Source organism: Herpailurus yagouaroundi, unplaced genomic scaffold (genome assembly GCF_014898765.1).
Source record: "Herpailurus yagouaroundi ecotype Mexico unplaced genomic scaffold, PumYag 77, whole genome shotgun sequence".
Taxonomy (NCBI): Eukaryota; Metazoa; Chordata; class Mammalia; order Carnivora; family Felidae; genus Herpailurus; species Herpailurus yagouaroundi.
Window position 1 is genome coordinate 37,619,751 of NW_024412388.1, and position 5,120 is coordinate 37,624,870.

The 5,120-nt window shown below is 50.2% G+C and overlaps 1 long non-coding RNA gene across 1 annotated transcript in view; it reads right to left on the bottom strand.

Annotated features, from left to right (window-relative positions):
* Positions 1-4,485: 4,485 nt before the first annotated feature.
* The window catches only part of LOC121018368 (uncharacterized), an 8,741-nt gene continuing 8,106 nt past the window's right edge, over positions 4,486-5,120 (bottom strand). The window contains exon 4 of the long non-coding RNA XR_005785170.1: positions 4,486-5,061. This is a non-coding gene — a long non-coding RNA (uncharacterized LOC121018368). The remainder of the gene's footprint in view (positions 5,062-5,120) is intronic.

The following is a 5,120-nucleotide window of genomic DNA, read 5'->3' on the forward strand; positions in this document are numbered from 1 at the left end:
GAACCTGGCTCTACTGCTTGCTAGTGGTGCAGGATTGGTGGGTTGGTTCCCCATTCTGTGCCTCAGTTTCCTCATCTATACACTGCAAGGTTTCCCTCCAACTCCTTCCGACTAGGAGAAGCCAGGCCAGAAGGGAAGTGTTGGATGCTTCACGTGTGTGGAGGCTAACGCGCTGCCCAAGCCAAGCTCAGCAGAGCCTGCCTCTGGCCACAGATGTTGGGATTTGCCAAACAAACCCTAATCACTTAATGAGAAACGAAAATGGTGCCTGGTTCCTCCACTTAATTGCCCCTTTGAAAACAACACACGGGAGATTTATAGTAATCACCATAATCGCCTCATAAAAACCCGAGAATTTAAAGACTGACACGCCTCATTTCTGGGAGGAATTAGAGGCAAAAATTAAGGCAAGGAATTCCTGGCCTGCCTTGGCCTCAGCTCGCTGGGAATCCAGGACTCTGCCCATAGAGAGCCTGCCACTCTGGACAGCCCCCTGGTCCCAGCCAAACATCACTCCAAACGCTCTGCTGCCAGTGTCTCCTGCAGCCTCAGCTGTCACTTGTACCACCCAAGGCAGGAACCACATGTACCCGGAAGGCTCGACAGCCCCGAGGGTCAGATGAAGGTCCTGGAGGAGGAGACAGGACCCTTGCTGCACGCACTTGCAGCTAGAGCTAAAGGACAGGAGCCGAGGGACACATAGGCTGTCCCCCACCCATGAAAGCCACAGCTTCTAGTTCTCCTGAGGCCACCGGGCCCGACTTGCATATCTCCCGTGACAAGGCATTCTTATGACCTCCTGGGACATTTACTAAGATATCCTGCAGAAGGAAGGTTCACACTCTGCTAAGTGGATATTTGTTCCCTTTCACGTTTTTATAACTGGGCTCAGAAGCACTGAGCGTCAAGGTTAGAAGCGTCCTCTGGGTTTGCCTCTCCAGCTTCTTCCTTTGATAGCGATTCTTTCTTTCTTCCTTCTCACTCTCTGCTCAATCAAAAATACCTATTTGATCCCTGAGGGGCCTTGAAACTATCAGTTCTTACCAAGGTAGCCAGAGTGGTCCTTTTAAATATATTTTTTTAATGTTTATTTATTTATTTTTAGAGGGAGGGCAAGAGAGAGAGAGAATCCCAGGCAGGCTCCCCACTGTCAGCAAAGAGCCCAATGTAGGGCCTGAACTCACAAACCACAAGATCATGACCTGAGATGTAATCAAGAGCCGGATGCTTAATCGACTGAGCCACCCAGGTGCCCCCACAGTTGTCCTTTTAAAACCTAAGTCAGATCAACTGACTTGTCTGTCAATCTCCAGTGGCTTCCCAACTCAAAGGGAAGGGGAAGACTTTATGGTATCTGCACTGCTCTCATGCCCTGCCCTTGGCCACTTTGCTCCAGCCTTGCTGTTGTTCCTGGAAAATGCCAGGGACCCCACCCGACCGCATCTCAGCACTTTGGTAACTTGCTGTTCCCACTGTCCGGAATGCCCTTCCCTCATATATTCAAAGGGCTCTGTCCTTACCTCCTTCCAGGCCTTTCCTCCCCTCCCTGCATAAAATTGCACCCCTACTCTTTCTATTACCCCCGCTATTTTATTTCTGTCCATCATGCTTAATACCTTCTAAGACGTAATACACTATAAGATTTGCTGATTGTCTATGCTTGGAGGGAAGTTCCAAAAGACAGGGAATTTTATCTTTTTTTTTCACTATTGAATCCCAAACACCTAGTACAATGGCTGTCACAGAATGGCGCTCAATAGATTCTTGTTGAGTGAGTAACAAATGGGGATAGAGCGGTGACAAAGAGAAAGCCCCTCCCCTCGTGAAACTTATAGCCCAATGGCAGAGGCAGACATCAGGAACACCGTCACCCACAGGACTCGATGCTGGAAAGAATGGGGCAGTTGTGACGAGGGTAATCTGACTGTGGCCCAGCGGGGCCAGGCTACGGACATCTGGAGAGCCGTTTGCGAGAGAGTCGAACGCGAAGGGGGCTGAGGGTTTAAGGCCATGAAGCTTTGGGAGGAAAGGGTGCTGCTTCTACACCCTCTAACAGCAATGGGACTCCATGATGACAGGGTGGCATCTGCCAGCTGAGTTCATGTCCCCCCTGGGCCGTGCCCCAGCCCTTCACCTTGGGGCAAGCAGCTTCAGTGCCCGGATACTTGGCACGGAGAAGGGGTAATAGCTCCCGGGCTTGTCGCGAGGAACAGATGAAATATGTGTCAGAGCCGGAACCTGCAGGTACGGAGTGCTCGCTTACGTCCTCCTCCTTTCCTCTTTGCCAAGCTTTTAACAGCCAGTCTCTTCATCTGCCCTGCCAATCTCGCTCCCGGCCCCTCGTGAGCCTTGGGGTGTATCAGCCTGGATGTAAAACTACAGATTAACAGAGATCAGCCAGATCTTTGCGGAGCATCATTTGACAGAAGATTTGACTGATCTCTACTGTGCCCCAGGCCCTCCTGGGCTCCAGGCCAAACTGGGTTGGCTTTGGAGCTATTGACTATATAGCCCATCAGCCTCCGGGCCTGATGCCTGTTGGCCCATAGGACCATGTGACTAGAATGAAGAGTAGGGGTCAGGGGTGGCCGACACAGCTGGGCCTGTAAAGCTTCCAACTGCTTTGCTCTTGGGGGAGCCCTCCTCGACTCACAACCTAGAGAGCTCCTGGCACATACCCGCGCAGTACAGTGCTATCCATACACAGCTCCCAACTCCTCAGCTCCCTGTGTGAGGACAGACTCTCTACCCCCTCAAACTCTGCTCTCCCTCCTGATTAGTAAGTGAGGGAGGGAGGCTGGTAAGGAGGCAGCAAACACATCACTTCTTCCTGTGCTTAGTATGGACAGTGGATATGTAGAGGTGTTTAGCAAATTCTTCCCATTGTGAGCCAGCCCCAGCATTGGGCAACAGAGAAGCAATGAATCCGATCTGAGTTGCTGGCCTCAGGGTTCACGTTCTAGTAGGGACAGCAGATACTTGCACAGATCAGTATGATAGAAACTACACAGTAGAGGGTCCAAGTGAGAACCCATAGAAAGAGAGCCTGGATTTCACTTTGGGGGTTTGGGGATGGTGACAGGAAAAGCTCTTTGGATAAGGAGGACTTGGAGGTGCACTGAGGTTTGATAAAGGGCTTCTCGGCTACTATACCTACAGAAATGGAGGCACAGAGGTGGGAGAGTGAGGGGCAGGGCAGGAAATGGTGAACTGACTGATGTCATGCTAGATAGAGCCCGGGGTGGGGGGTAGAATTGCTTTCACTGCAATGATTTGGTTTGTAACCAGCCCTTAGAAGTGCTCAATGCTTCCCAATCCCTCTCTCCACCTGTCTAGTAGTACCTTGGATGGCTTTGGATGGTTCCTGGGGAGCAGAAGACCACCATCTTTCTTGTTTACTACTTCACCTCCCTGCTTGGCCACACACTCAATTCCTTCAAATCAGCCTCCCTTTTATCACCTGGGAAGTGTGATATCCCCCTGGGAAGCACTCCACCTCTTCTCTCCCTGCTTACACGACTCTCATCCTTCAAGGACAGAGGAGTCCTGCTTGCTCCAGGGACACCCTCTGACCACTCCAGCCCACAGTGGCCTCCTCGTCAGACCACTTAAAATGACTGAGGTAACCCTGCAGCTTCATGCAATGACCCCCTTTCCAGTAAACGCTTTGCCACATGCTATATTAGGATGCTATTTTTACAACAAGAAATCCACTTGACTCTAGGATGGGGAATTGATTGCAAGGAACTTGGAATCTCAAGCAACCTGATGCAGGAAAGGACTTGACCTGGCTCAGCAATCCAGGGGGTGGCATCTCCCTGCTTCTGTCTCTGCCTCTGTTCTGTTCTCTTCCCAGACTGGCCTTCTCTGCCTTCTATCGGATGGGTGGGGGCGGCAACGTGACTGCTCACAGCACCTGACAGGTCCAGCCATGTGAAAAGAATCTCCAAATTCCCAAGAGAAGGTGATTGGCCCAAATGAAGCGGGTGTCCCACACTGGCCCAGTTGGCTTTGGGAAGGGGAATGGGGTCACACAGTAGCTGCCAGGCTACTCCTTTGGGAGTCATTCCCCATAGTCATCAGGCCCTGGGCTGTTCTGAGAGAAGGAAAATTGTCATGAGCAGGGAAAATACCCCAAAGATGTCTATTACTTATCTGTGATGTAATGTGACTAAATGCTCGTGAGTTCCTCTTCCAGACTATTCTATTGACCTCCTTTGTGACTTGAGGCAAGTCCTTCCCCTCTTGGGCTGTAGTTTTCACTGTGCATGGGGAAGGGTGGGGCTAAGTGTTCTGTTGGGCTCCTTAAGTCTCTGGGACTTTGGGCCAATTACTTACTTTCTCCGAACCTCTGCTTTTTCATCTGGGAGCAAAACAGCAGCAACAATATCCATCTCACAGAGTAATTGGAAGACAGTACGCATGAGATTATCTAACATAGGCTGGTACTGAGATGCTCCAGAAATGCTAGTGCCTCTAGTAGATATAAATTGGGGTGGCCTCCAAGCTTACAGTGATTTCCCCTGGTGGTCCTGGCCATGATACCCCATGTGTTTGGGAGAATTGTTTCTTCTCTAGCTGGGAGCTGCCACCCTCCAACAGTGATTTGTCAAGGGGACAGCACGTCCCAAATCGGATCCCTTGGAATGCTTCTCTGGGGCTCTCTTTTCCAACTGCAGCTCTTCTGTCCCCATTTGCAAAATTCTAAGGACGGGACCATAAAGCTGCCAACAGCCAGGCCCCCAAACTCATGGAGAAAGTGGTCTGCGAAACGGAAGCCAGTATGAAGAGGATGTTTGAGTTCTCGGTTCCGAACATCTCAAAATCCTGTTTCACCCTTACCATAATTTATGAGAGGGTACATGCTCCTCATTTATCTAAAGTTGGTTTCAGTTGGTATTCTGTTACTTGCAAGCAACGACCCCTGATAATACATCTCCCTCCCTGTCCAAGCCTCAGAAGCCTTACCTATAAGATGCTGGGTGGGGCCACAGCCTGCCTCTTCATCTGGGATGTTCTACCAGTGCATTCATCAATTCCTTCATTTCATCCATTACTTATCTGTAATGTAATGTAATGTAATGTAATGTAATGTAATGTAATGTAATGTAATGTAATGT